The sequence below is a fragment of the Suricata suricatta genome, chromosome 17, assembly GCF_006229205.1.
Source record: "Suricata suricatta isolate VVHF042 chromosome 17, meerkat_22Aug2017_6uvM2_HiC, whole genome shotgun sequence".
Taxonomy (NCBI): domain Eukaryota; kingdom Metazoa; phylum Chordata; class Mammalia; order Carnivora; family Herpestidae; genus Suricata; species Suricata suricatta.
The window spans coordinates 36123056-36137837 of record NC_043716.1 but is presented as its reverse complement, the minus strand read 5'-3'; positions in this window follow the sequence as shown (position 1 = coordinate 36137837).

The following is a 14782-nucleotide window of genomic DNA, read 5'->3' as shown; positions in this document are numbered from 1 at the left end:
GAGCCGAGCGGGGCGGAAGCGCGCGTAGCGCTGCTGCTCGGGCCCGACCGCGCCGGCCCCCGCACCTCCTGGCCCGGGACTTCGGGCTGTGGTCGGGGCGGTCCTGGGATCCGAGGCGGCGGCCGCCGCGCACGTTTCCACGAAGCCTGTCCCGCTGGTTCCCAGAACCGAGCGGGGGAGGGGGAAGAGTGCCGAGGTTTCGCTTCTGCCTAGCTGGCCGGGCGCTTGGTTTCGCGCGTCCCAGGGACTGGGGGCGCGCCCTCCCCATTAAAAAGCCCCGGGCTCGGGGAAAGAACTGCGCCGGCGCCCGCGGCTTTGCGTTTCGTTTGCGTCTCGCTTTTCCCTCCCGAAAGCAAAGCTTCTGACCTTGGGGAATTCAGAGAGGTTAAGTTACTTTCTCTAGGTGACCCAGTCAGTAAGAGGCGTCAGGTGGTTTCCTGCTGGGTGGGAGAGCCTGTCGTGGCGGAGCAGAAAGAACAGCGCTCGTATCAGAAAGATGTGTTCAAGACCCACCCTAGCCACTTACTGGCTTTGACCATCGGTTAGTAATGCGTTACCTGTGACCCTCAGTTCCCCCATCTCAGAGTGTGGACGGTAGGACCAGCCCCGGGGTTGATGTGAACAGTGACACTGTCAAGTGCCGGGCACAGGGAAAGGTGATTTCCCAGTCAAAGGTTATGACTCTGCAGCGGTCTCCAGTAGGCCTGGCTGGGGTGCGAGGGCAGCGTACAAGTTCTTTCCTAAGTCAGACATCCTGTGCAAGAGGGAAAGAGGATCGATTTAAAGAGGAACTGGTGGAAGGGAGGGAATTCCCCAGGCATTAGGAGGCCAGCGTCGTCATGATTATTGTAAATAGTGACTCTGCATGGGTGGGATTTTTGGCTTTTCAGATCTTTCTACGGGAACAGCACAGTACTTAGTGTCAAATCCTGCCTCTGCCATTAGCTAGCAGTGTGACACAGAGCCTTGGTACCTCAGTTTGCCAATCTGGAAGATGGGGATAATTGGGTGCCTTCTTCCAATCATCAGGGCTTTGGCAATTCCTGCCAGCCCAGGTCCCAACAGGTGCTTTAAGAGCTTCAAGTGAGCTGAGGTGGTCCCTTTGATTACATTAGGGCATAGAGAACTTCCTTTAGGGATCAAAGATGGATAGGAAAGGAAGAGGTTCATGGGGGTGACGTAGCCATCTGCCCAGAGTTTCCCCAGAGCTACCTGGGATCTAGGTCCACCCCTGCCCCTAGCCGGCTGTGACCTTGGGCAAAGCACTGCCCTCTCTGGCCTTTGGTTGGGTGACCAGATCTTGACAGTCTCCTTGGAGTTAACATTTTGTGGTTGATGGCTCTGCTCCTGGGAAATTTCCAGACTGACAGATGACAGATGAATCGCATATTTGCCCTGCCGTATTCCCCTTTTCTACCACTTCCTCCTGAAGTCTGATTTCCATTCCTCCTGTTCTAATTGCCATCATGACAGAAGTTGAAAAAGTTGTATTATTCGGACTTTTAGCAAACACTTTATTAAATCATTATGGATGGGCCATAGGAGAGACACAGCACCTGGGATGGTGGGAGTGGCAGACCTATAGAGAAATAACTTCAAGGCTACAAGAACCATGCTAGAGGAGCGCCTGGGTGGCTCAGTCGGTTGTGTCCGGCTTTGCCTCAGGTCATGGTCTCACGGTTTGTGGGTTCGAGCCTCACGTCAGGCTCTGTGCTAACTGCTAGCTCAGAGTCTGGAGCCTGCTTTGAATTCTGTATCTCCCTCTATCTTTCTGACCTTCCCCTGCTCGCACTGTCTCTGTCTGTCTCTCAAAAATAAGTAAAATACATTAAAAAAAAAAAAGAACCATGCTAGAGCGCAGAGCAGTGCTACCATGGGCAGAAAGGAAGTGAGTGTGTTTATGGAGTCAGAGAACGTCTCAGCTGAGACCAAGTGGGTACAAGCAGGTAAGAGGAGCATTCCAGGCAGGGAGAAGAGCACGTTCAAAGGCACAGAAGTAGGAACCAGCAAAGCATGTACTGAAGGTGTGCCTTGTGGCGGCCACCAGGTGCTATGTGTCGCAGGGGGGCAGAAGGGAGGGTTAGAAGGAAAGCCTTAAGGCCAACATGAGGTTAAGGGACCTTGGATATTTTGGTAAGGAGTTTGGACTTAATCCTGAGGGCAGTGGGGAGTCACTAAGGGCTTTTAAGAGGTACAAACGGTATTTGCATGTTGGCTTGGCTGTCAAGCTTGGGGTTGGTTAGGGTTGCTGGGATGCTAGAGGTTGGGAGATTGGTTAGGATAGCAATTCTCAACCTTTGAAAATGCATGGGTATCTCTGAGGGGTCTTGTTAGAATGCAGATTCTGATTCAGTAGGTCTGAGGTGGGGGTCTGAGATCCATCATTTTAAACAAGCTCCCGGGGTGATGCCGTGTTGTGGATCCAGAGAGCACACTTGAATAGCAAGTGGTAGGAAGACTTGCAAGGGCTGAGAGAAGATGGCTTGAGTCCAGCAGAGCACAGGGGATGCGTGGAGGGCTAGGTAGGAAGATGTCAGGAAGGTGCAATGTTAACAGTAGGACTGGGGCTCCTTGGGAGAGAGCAAGACCAGGGGATGACGCCCAGAGGCGCAGCCTGGGGGTTTGGTGGCTGGGACTTGTCTGTCCACTCATTGGTAGACCCCAGGAGTGAGGGCAGGGTAGGGGGGTGGAGCTGGTAAGGAACCACTTTGGACATGCTGGCTTCGAGTGTTTGTGGCACACGGGGTGGTGATACTGGGTAGGCAGTTGATTGTTTGTGTCTGGATCAGCAGAGCCTGGGCTGGAGAGACCCAGAGGGAGAGGGCCAGAAGGCTGCCCTGAGAAGCTGGAGGGTTCACGTCATGGAAGTTAGAGAGGGACTTTTAAGAAGGAGGAAGTGATGCCAGGGTCACATGCCACTGAGAGGTCAAGCGAGGAAAGGGTTCTGCAAAGAGGAGGTCCCTGGTGATCTCAGCCTGGAAAATTCCAGACACTGGTGGGTGTAGGTCAAGCATGGAGCGGGAGGCTGGAAGGGAGGGGATAGTGGAGGACGCGCTAGGGGGATGGGAGGGTCAGGAGACAAGGATGGACACCTGGGACGAGTGTGATGCCAACAGCAACAGCTCACCTCTGATGGAGCTGATGTGCCAGCCATGATGCCAAACATCTAAGGTGATGGGTTCTGTTCTTGTTCCCATTTTACAGGGACGGGAACAAGTTCAGAGCACAAGAAGCACATAGCCAGTAGGTACAGAAGCAGAGGCTCTGAACCCTGCTTTTAACCACGGGGTTGGTCCAAACTGTCCACGAGAGGGCGGTTTTGGAGCCAGTTCAGGACTTACTATCCCCTTCTCCCCAAGCCTTTCCCCATCTGTGACACTAACTCACTGCCATTTATTTAATCCATCACCATTTGTTGCCCCCTACTATGTGCACGCCAGAAAACGGGGTAGATGTTGGTGATGCAGAGTGGATCGAAGCAGGTGGCAGCCTCCAGGCATTCAGGGCGGAGAGGCTGAGCTGGCTGCTGGGCAGGCAAATGGCACCGTGCAGTATGGTGTGTTATAATCGGGGCCGGACCACCCTATAGAGAGAGCCCTGGAGAAGGAGCTCCAGTGTCTGCCTGGGGAAGTTGAGCGAGGCTCCTTGGAAGGGACAGGGTCAGAGCTATGACTTGAAGGTGACCAGGCGTTTGCTGGGTAGCCAGGTGAAGGAAGCCCTAGAGACAGAGGACCGGCAAGTGTACGTGTTAGTGTGAGAGCACCCTGAGGATTCAGCGGAGGAGGAGTTAAAGGTGGGGGTGGGGAGGCAAGGGAACATGAGAACAGATGGGAGGGAAGGGATCAGGGCACCTCACACGTGGACCAGACTTGACCCCGGGAGCATGAGATCCCGTGGAAGATGCTGAGCAGATGTACATGATGACGAGTCCGCTGCGGCCGCAGCAGAGTTGGAGGTCAGAGGGTGAAAGCAGATGATGGAATGATCTCGGAAATTATCACAGTGCTAGAACGTAAATTCCACTGAGCAGTGATTTTTTTTTTTTAATGTTTCAGAGACAGAATGTGAGCAGGGGAGGGGCAGAGAGGGGACACAGAATGTGAAGCAGGCTCCCGGCTCGGAGCGACCAGCACAGAGCCCGACGTGGGGCTCGAACTCATGAACCGTGAGATTATGACCTGAGCCAAAGTCAAATGCATAACTGACTGAGCCACCCAGGCACCCCAGTGAGCAGCAACCTTTTATGTGTTGTGTTCACTGATGTATCCCAAGCACCTGGATCAGCATCTGGCACATAATGAGTGCTCAGTTAATACTTGCTGAATGAATGAATGAGTGAGTGAATGGATGAATGTTTGACCATTTCTGGGAGTAAGGAGGAGTGTGTGGGGATGGAGAGACTGGAGGTGAAGAGGGTGAAGTAGAGAGAAGGGAGTAATGGACAGTAGGTAGTCATGGAGTGTGAGGGTGACTCCCAGATTTCTTTTTTTTAAAGTTTATTTATTTTGAGAGACAGAGAGAGAGCAAGAGAGTGGGGGAGGACCGGAAAGAGGAGGAGAAAGAGAATCCTAAGCAGTCTCCACACTTAGCACAGTGCCCAACATGGGGCTCGAACTCACAAGCCATGAGATCATGACCTGGGCTGAAACCAAGAGTCGGATGCTTAATCTACTGAGCCACCCAGGCATCCCTAGGTTTCTGTCTTAAACAGCAGGCTGAATTGTCCAGGCTGAGATCACCAGGAGATCATCAGGAGAGTTGATGAATTCAGATTGGGGCATACTGATTTTGAGGCCTAGTGGACCGTGCCCGAAGAGGGTTGGAGATGTATGTCACTTTAAAAGTTGTAAAATGCTTTTGAAGCATATGTGATATTCTGTCCATCTCTTCTGCCATATCCTTGATACTCTGAAAAAATATCAGAGAGATTTTTGAGCACTGTCAGCAATAGATGGTAACTGCAGCCCTGGTATGGGTGAGTTCACACTGGGAGGCTGTACAGGTGCAGAGAGCAGAAGGCCAACGCCAGACGCATTTAAGAAGGGACAGAAGGAGAGAAGCCAGGCAAAGAGCGTGAGAAGTGTCCCGAAACGGAGGAGGGCCACAGGGAAAATGGTGCCATAGAAACCAGGGAGGAGAGAGGCAGGAGAGAGGGAACGGCCAGCAGAGTGGCTGTCTCAGAGTTGGGCAACTGGTCCCCGTGGTGGAGGGGATGGCAGGGGATTGCATGAGGAGGGGGAGATGGTGTGCATTCAGACGACCTTACTAGGGGCTGGGCTGTGAGCTGGAGGGAGACCTGACAAGCGGGGAGGCGGGGGGAGGTCAGGGAAGCTGGCTGGCAGTTTTCCAGGTCGGTCTCCCACACAAGGCTGGGGCGGACCAAAGCAGGCGTTCTGCCCCCCCCCCCCCCCCCCCGAAGAGAAGGAAGGATGGGACTGGTGAATGTCTGGGGGGGAGGACTTTTCTGATATTAGCATGCACTTTTTTCTTTTTACAACATTCCTTAGTTCTCTATTTTTCCCAGTTTTATTGAGATATAATTGATAACCTTGTATTCGCTTCAAGTGTACATCATGATTTGATATTATGTATATATTGTGAAATGATTACTACAATAAATTTAATTAACATCCATCATTCTCTCTTTTAAAAATCAACTTTGTATGGAATAGTTGAGATATAATAAAATGCACACATCTTTTTTTTTAATGTTTATTTATCATTGAGAGACTGAGAGAAACAGAGCGTGATCATGGGAGAGGCAGAGAGAGGGGGAGACACAGAATCCAAAGCAGGCTCCAGGCTCTGAGCTGTCAGCACAGAGCCTGATGTGGGGCTCGAACTCATGAACCGTGAGATTCTGACCTGAGCGGAAGTCGGCTGCTCAACTACTGAGCCACCCGGAAGCCCCAAAATGCACACATCTTAACTGTACACGTGATGACTTTTGACAAATATATACAGCCATGTAGCCACCTCCCCAATAAAGATAGAGAACATTTCCTTCTCCCCAGAAAGTTCCTTCATATCCCATTACATTCCTCCAGACCCACTGATGTGATTTCTATCACTATAGATCAGGATAGATTCATTTTGCTGGTTCTAGAGCTTCATAAAAGTGGAATCTTACAATGTGTACTCTTTTGAACTTGGCTTCTCTTACTCTGCACTGTTTTTTTCTGAAACAGGAAGCTCAGCCATTGCTGGGTGGGAGGCTCAGGTGGAGAGCAGGAGAAGGGAGCCCCTTGGGGCTGGGGGACATCAGGTGATCAGTATTCTCCAACTGTGGTCCACAGCAGAAGCAGAGAAAGCAGCTGTGTGGATTTGGGTTCAGGTAGGAGTCTGTGCTCAGAGCGTTGAACATTCCAGGTGCAGTTTACCTTGGTCATGGCAGGGTGCGGGGTGAGGCCCCGGGGGCTGATGGGTGTGAAGATAAGGAAGTCTGGACTCAGAAGTGGACATGGAAGGCCTTCAGGATGGATGGGGAGTTGGGATTGAAAATCCTGAGGTCATGCCTGACTTCCTGCTCTCCACGGTTGGCCTGGCCACTTCTGTTGAAATGTGTCTGGAATCCTTGTCTTTGTTCCCAGACCCAAGCGCCTTGACCTTGAACCTCTCTGCTTGTCTAGGCTAAGCCTCTGCCGGGACGCATCCCTTCTCCCCACTTATGGGGTCTCTTTATCCTGATCTGCAACCTCTCTCGCATCTGCCTCTGTCCTTGCACCCTCCAAATGGGCTCAGGCCACCTCCATCCAGAAGGCCTGCACTTGTCTCCTGGTCTTCCTGTCTCCCACCCCTGCTCTGCTTTGTAAATCAACTGAGTTGACTCTCTGGCCCCCCTCACCCCACTCCACCTGTCACGGGTGTTTTCTAGAGGTCATCCTCTATCCAGTGCCCCCCTTCCTGTTTCAGGGGAATGCCGCACTGGGTGATCTGCCCTAGAACTCTCTCCATCTACCCTTCCCTCCCCACCACCCACCCCTGCACCAACTGCTTCCCCCACAGCCTCCTCCCACTCCAGTGATGGCAGCTCAATCTTTCTAGCTCTTCAGGCCCCGAACCTGAATTTCTGATCTTGCTCACACCTCTGCTCCGTCAGCGGACGCTGGCAGCCTCGCCTGCACGAAGCACACAGAAGCTGATGCCTTCCCGCGGTCTCTGCCCTCCCTCGTGCTCTTACCTGGATCACTGTGGTAGCCTCCTAATTGGCCTCCCCGCCCCCACCCTTGCCCCTGACATCTGTTCCCAACCTAGTGGCCGGAGCGGTCGGATTAAACTGTGAGGTGATCACCGTTGCCCCTGGGCTCTGAGACCTCCAGGAGTTCCCACTGTACTCAGACGGAAGCCCAGCTCCTTATAGGGAGGGGCCCATAAGGGCTTGTAGAGCCTGCTGCCCCGACCCCTCTGGCCCCATTGCCACCTTTCCCCTCCTTCCTGTGCTGTAGCCACACCGGCTTCCTTGTTTCCTGGGCATAGCAGGCATGCCGCTGCCTTCTGATTGGCCACCTTAAAACTGCAGCCCGTGCCCTTTCTGCCCCACCCCTCATTTTCCTTGTGCTTTCGCCTTGCCCTTAACCCTCTCATTATCCCTATATTTCTGTGTGTTGCTTGTGGTCAGTCTTTCCCCTCCAACATAAGTGCCACGAACACCAGGATCTTTTTTGGATTTGGTTGCTGTATTCAAGGGCCTAGAACTGTGCCTGACACATAGTTGGTGCTCAGTAAATATTTACTGAGAACCGAAGGAATTCTGAGCGTCTGTCTTCATGCCCTGGACACTGAGATGTGGGCCCAGGATCCAAGCGTCGCCGGTCTGAGGCCTTCCTGCTGTGTTCTGGAGGAGTCAGTGACCAGGACAGAGGTCGGTGAGGGTCCCTCTTGATGACTGTGCCTGCAGTGCCCAGGGGGTGCCATGTCCAATGCCTATTCCTGCTGAGCGACAGTTGTGCTCTTTGCTTCTTGGCCCCAAGGCTCCAACGCTAGGTGATCCTTACCATTTCTCTACTCTTCCTGAGAAGCCAGAGTCGTTTCCCCAGACCCCTGGCTGGCTCATCTCAGAATCATAAGGCAGCCGCTCCTCGATCCTGGTCCTGCTTAACCTCTCCACGGAGTTGAATCCTCACGACTGCGCCGCACGCCTCACCCTCTCACATTTCTCAGCTGCCTCGGCTCAGGTCCTTTGCCTCTGCCCATCCCACAGGGGTCCTCTTCCAGATGCACAGGACTTTCCCTGCCAGGGCGGATTCACACCTGAACTTTCTATCCTGACCCATGTAACCGTGATTTAACCCTGACTGCTCTCTAGTCCAAACCCTCCCTCTACCCCCACCCGCCGGGCTCCTCAGACCACATCCACTTCTGCTTATATTCGGTCCCTGGGAACTGTGACCAAAACTGAAATGACATCTCCTCAGCCCTGGGCCCGCCCCTCCTCTTGTCCTACTTCAGTTAACAGCCTCCTCTCTCTACTGAGAAAGAAACCTGAGGGTCCTTCTCAAATCTTTCTCTCCCTCCTCCTGTGAATCAGCCCCCAAGTCTCATAAAACCTGTCTCATAAATACCTCTTAAATCGAAGCTTCCCTAAACGCAGCCCCCTTTCAGCCTGAGGCGTCCCTGTGGCAGCCATGGCAGGTGCGTCCCAGTGGCCTTCTCTTAAGCCTCTTCCTCCTTGCTGCACCCTCCAAGTGGCTCTTGGAGCCAGTCTCTCAGCTACACTTCTGCTGGACACCAAATGTGCAGAGTCCAGGACCCCGCCCTCAGGCAGCTCCCTATCCGAGGGGGCACCCACTCCTCTAAGCCCAAGAGGCAGACAGATGCTAGCAGAGAGGACAGACAGCCCATGCACCGACTTCGGTCTCTGACCCACTCGAGCCAAGAGAGAGACTGCATGGCTCTAGGCCCACAGTCACCCTGTACCTCGAACAGAAAACAGGTCTCATCGGAATGAATGTAAGAGCGTCCTTGCTTTGAATGAAATGCCGAAGAAGGATAACTTAAGCTAATTACCGAGTCATGCCGGAAGCCAAATTATAGACATTGTCATGTAATAAACACCATTTCTCAAGAGAGCGGCTTGGAGACATCTGGGCAGCTGGAAGCCTGAGCTCATTATCTTCCCCTCCAACCTGCTCTGTCTCCTCCTACATCCCACCCATGATGTACGGGAAGCCCCAGCTGCCCTGCTCCCCACAGCCAGCAGCTTACAAGTTCTGCGGATTCTCTCTCCAATACCTGTCCATGCTTGTGGTCACTGCCTTCCATCAGATCTTCGCCATCTCTTGCTGCAACCGTGGGTGAGTGATGAGTGACGCCTCCATTGTCCTCATCTGCAACATAGGATTTTTGTTTCAAACACAGCAAAAGTTTCACTTTGACCAAGTGCACCAAACAGAGTTGGGCTCAGGCTGAGCATTCAGGAAATGCTAGTTCTCTATTCCCTTCATGCTTCCTCACCCCTCTCTCCTGCCAAGTCTGACCACATGATTTCCTTTGCTTAAAAGGAAATTTCCTTTCCTTAATTCCCAATGCTATAGGATAAAGTCCAAATTTCTTACCAAGGCAGTCACCCCTTTGAGTTCCTGCCCACAGTCATCACTGTTCAGCCACACTGATCTACTTCATTCATTTATTAAAAACATGGTTGGGTACCTGGGTGGCTCAGGCAGCTAAGTGTCCGACTTCAGCTCAGGTCATGATCTCGTGGTCGGTGGGTTCGAGCCCTGCATCGGGTTCTGTGCTAGCAGCTCAGAGCCTGGAGCCTGTTTCAGATTCTATGTCTCCCTCTCTCTCTCTGCCCCTCCCCAGCTTGTGCTCTGTCTCTCCCTGTCTCAAAAAATAAATAAGCAAAAAAAAAAGGTCATCCATGGTGCACATGGCTGACTCAGTTGGTAGAGCATGTGACGCTCGACCTTGGGGTCTTGAGTTCGAGGCCTATGTTGGGTGTGGAGCTTACTTCAATAAAAGTAAATAAAGGGGCACCTGAGTGGCTCAGTCAGTTAAGCGACTGACTTCAGCTCAAGTCATGATCTCATGGTTTGTGGGTTCGAGCCCCGCATTGGGCTCTGTGCTGACAGCTCAGATTCTGTGTCTCCCTCTCTCTCTCTGCCCCTCCCCTACTCATGCTCTGTTTCTCTCTGTCTCAATAATAAATAAACATTTTAAAAAAGTAAATAAAAAATAAAAAAAATAAGAACACCACCATTCCAAAGTTTTATCTCACAGATTACTGGCTGGCCCTAAAGGAAGAAAATGCAACTTCTCAGTAAAGAAATCGGCCCTCACCAATGGCACCTGCCCGTCACTGTTCCATTACTAAGGCTGGAACTCAAGCGTTGAGGACACCAGACATCATGGGGTATGAGGGAAGCATTACCCACGAGGTGTTTTTGCTAGTCTAGTCAACCTGAATCTAATCAAGCCTGTAGATCTAATTTCCAGTGTGCAGGAAATACAGGATAAACAACACCACAAGGAAGCAATCAGAGAAATCTAGAAGGTGGGATATGATGTCTGTAATTTACTTAAAATACTTCAGCAATTCAACAGCTCAATGGCATGGGAGCAAAAGTTCTTCTAGATTTAAATGAGACTTAAGAGACATAACCAATTGCAATGTGAAGACCTTATTTAGATCCTGGTTGGAACAAACCAAATGCAAAAACATTCTGGGGGGACACTTAGGGGAAATTTGAATATGGGCTGGATATTAGATGATATAAAGGAATTATGGTTAATTTTGTAAGGTGTGATCATGATATGGTATTAAGAAAACTTCCTATTTGGGGTTGAACAGTCATGCAAACCCTGTCACTTGAAAATATTTCAGCAAAATTGATAAATGTGCAAAAATGTAATAATTCTTTACATAACTACCCATCTAGGTAATGGGTACATAGGGGTTTATTTAACTATTCTCTCCTTCTTTCTAGGTTTCAGATGTGCATAATAAAAAATAGTTTTAAAATGTATCTGAGTGCCAACCATGTGCCAATCACTGGGCTGAGGAAAAATCTAATGTGCTTCTTGTCTACAAGAAACAGTGTGGGGGCACCTGGGTGGCTCAGTCGGTTAAGCGTCAGGCTTTGGCTCAGGTCATGATCTTGCAGTTTGTGGGTTCGAGCCCCGCGTTGGGCTCTGTGCTGACAGCTAGCTCAGAGCCTGGAGCCTGCTTCAGATTCTGTATCTCCTTCTCCCCTGCTCGCGCTCTGTCTCTCAAAAATAAAAAACATAAAAAAAAAAAAAAGAAACTGTGGTAGGAGAGAGGTGAGTGATCAGTTAATCACACTAATAAATGGTGACAACGGATGGAAATGCTTTGAAGGAAGGTACACAGGTTTCGAGGAGGGATAAACTGGGAGCTGACCTGGTCACAGTCTAGAGGTGTGTGTGTGGGTTTTCTCCAAGGAAGAAATGATTCCGTGAAACTCTGAATAGGAGCAGGGGTTGGTCCAGGCGAAGGGAGGTGGGGGAAAAGTTTGCAGTTGGAAGGAACAGTATGTGCTAAGGGAGGGAGGGGAGGGAGGTTGTTGCTTTAGGCACTAGAGGAGACCTGGGTGGCTGAAGGGAGAGAGGATGGCCCGTGGGAGATGGAAGGTGAGGGAACCCTTGTCTCTCCCCAGGAGGACCTGTGGGTAGAGTTGTCAGTCTTAGGTAATCCTGCCTATGAGCAGAATTAATGATTTCACTCCGCATCTAGAAAGCAATGGGAAGCCATTAAAAGGTATTGGCGGTTGGAGGGGGGACAGCGGGACACAATCCAATTTGTGGCTTAGAAAGATGACTGGTAGCTATGTAGAGGACATGGCAGGATGTAGGGGTACTGCGGGTGCAGGGGGAGTGGAGGTGGGAGAAACAGACATGGCCACATGATTTGCAGAGAGTGTTGGCTTGGAGGCAAACCAGGACGACACCTGGGTTTCTGGCTGTGGGAGTGGACGGCTAGAGGAGCCATACACTGGGACAGATTTCCCTGGAAGTGGCGCACGGGATGTCTGGGCCAGGCTCATTCCGCTGGGCTATTGAAATGCATGAGGCAGCGGCTGGGTGGGCAGTGGAGTCTCTTGGTCAGAGCCGAGAGGAGAGGTGTCCGCTAAGCACTCCCAGTTGGATGGCTGCTAATTGCAGAATGGGCACAGAAGAAGGTCCAGAAAAAGAAGAGAGAAATTCTGGACAGAGCCTGGAGGACTCCCAATGTTTGGGCTGAGGGGGGGAGAATGAGCCCGTGCTCAGACCACGGGGGGAGCAGCCAGTGAGGCAGGTGGGCACCTGGAAAGCAGTGCCCAGGAGCTGAAGGACTAGCCGGTTCCTAGAAAGAGGAAGTGGCCAGTCCTGTGGGGTGCTGTTGAGAGGTCAAGACAAGAAGGGCGACAAGAGCCTGTCAGTCTCGATGAGATGGAGGCCACTGGGACCTCAGCAAGAGCTATTTTGGTGGCGGGTGGGGGTGGAAGCAGATGGAAGTGGGTTGAGGAGTAAGTGGGAAGTGAGAAAAGGAAGACAGTGTGTAGACAGCTCTTAGGGGAATTTGGCTGCGAAGGGGAGGAGAAAGGGATGGGGGCTAGAGCCTATGGGGTCAAGGGAAGATCTGGCTTTTTAATGGGAGGCACACGCTGATGGAGTTGGCGTGTGTGAGAGATAAGGGACGACTCAGAGGGTGGAAATGCCAGGACCAAGGCCAGGGCACCCCCTCTACTTAACGGGAGAGAGAGATGTTGATGGCTGCTGGTTGGCGGCACAAGAGACAAGGCACTTGCGTGTCTCTGTTGCTTGCCCATACTGTTTCCTCAGTTGGAATTCTTCTCTCGTGCTTCCTTTGGTATTCTCACTCACCGCTTAAGTGGGAGATCCCTTTCTCTGAAAAGACTTCCCTTCTGTAGGGTTACCCTGACTTTCTGGTTCCAAGTACCATGGTTATCCCTCCATTTCTCCTTCTCAAAGTAGCCGGTACTGTCCACCTCCTCCACCAGCTGTGTCCATCATCTCTGAGTACCCGGGGCCTGGTCCGGGGCTTGCGACAAGGAGCGCGGAGCACTCGGTGACTGTGGGGTGAGTAGATGAATGAACTCACTGAGGACATATGGAGGAAATATAGCCGGAGGAGGGCAAGCCTGGAATAATTCCTGAAGGGATGTGGAGCAGGGGTGGGAAGAGGGAAGAAACAGAAGCGGGAAAGGCTGGACTATTGCCAAGGACATTCCCACTTATCAAGGGCTTCTGCGGACCAGGCATTAAACTTGTGGTGTCTTATTTAATCCTCACAGCATCCCCAGGAAGAGTACTGTCTGCCTGTATACTCCCTAGCTTCCCCCTGGTTTCCTAGGACGTAAGCTCAACGAGGTGGGAGCGGGGGTGTCTGTCTTGCTTGCCACTGAGCCTCCAAAGCTAGACGGGCACACAGATAGGGATGCCATGTGAAACACAGGATGTTCAGTTAAATTTGAATTACAAAGAAGCAATCATTTTTCTAATCTAAGTATGTTCTGCAGTTTGTAGCACATAGTAGATGCTTAGTAAATATTTGTGAATAAACCTTGCTTGATTGAATGACACAATGGGGATGCAATCAGTAAATTCCAGACTGTGGGAACTATCATTTTTTAAAATGCTTATTTATTTTTAAGAGAGAAACGTGAGTGGGGGAGGGGCAGAGAAAGAGGGGCACAGAAGATCCAAAGCGGGCTCCGCTCTGACAGCACTGAGCCTGATGTGGGTCTCGAACCCACAAACTGTGAGGTCATGACTTGAGCAAAAATGAAAGCCCAACTGACTGAGCCATGTTGGTGCCTCTCTAATTTTGTTTTTAAAGTAGATTCCAAACCCAATGCAGGGCTTGACCTCATGACCCTGAGATCAAGAGTCACAGGCTCTACCTACTGAGCCAGCCAGGCACCCCCAGACAGTGGGGATTATTCTACATAACAGTCTAGTTCCTTTAGCGAATACATTGTAAGGAGAAAATAAAAAGAGTTAAAAGAGGAATTTATGAATTAAAAGAAAGTTAAGAGACATATCATCTACTTGAAATCCTTCTTTGGCTCCTCATTCAAATAAACCAAATTGTAAAGAAAAAAATATTATCAGATAATGAGAAATTTGAACACTGGCTGGCTATTCGATGATGTCATAGGATGACCTTTAATTCCTCTTACGTTTGATAATAGTGTTGGGATTATGTTTATTTCTATAGGGTCGTTATGTTGTAGAAATCTGTATTGAAATATTTTAGGAATGACATTGTATGATGTCTGGGATTACTTGAAGATAATATGGAATGTGTTTTCTATCTTAATTGTGGTGGTGACATTCATTCGTGAAAACTATTTGAACTGTACATTTAACATGTACATTTATCATATATAAATCATGCCTCAGTCAAGTTGGGGTTTTATTAACAATTGGAATAGGGGAGGAAGTGGGTGGAGGTAAGACTCCAACAAGATTGGCTATGGGTCGATTAAGTGTTGAAGATAGGTGTGGGGTGCAAGGAGGTGTGTTAGACTTTTCTGTTTATTTTTGTATGGGTTTGAAAATTCCCATAATAAAGCACTTTTTAAATTGCATGAAGGGAGATGCTATTTCTATTTTACAGATGAAGAAACTCAAGCTGAGGTTAAGTAACTTGCCCCGAAATTACACAGCTGGTAAAATGATGAGTCGGGAATATGAACAGACCATCTGAGTCCAGAACTTAAGCCATTAATCATGGGTACAGATTTCCAGAACGGGTGGAGCAGAGTGTGCTTGTGGCCGGGGGGCCGCAGCCCTGCTGGGTGGGAACAGAGTCTGA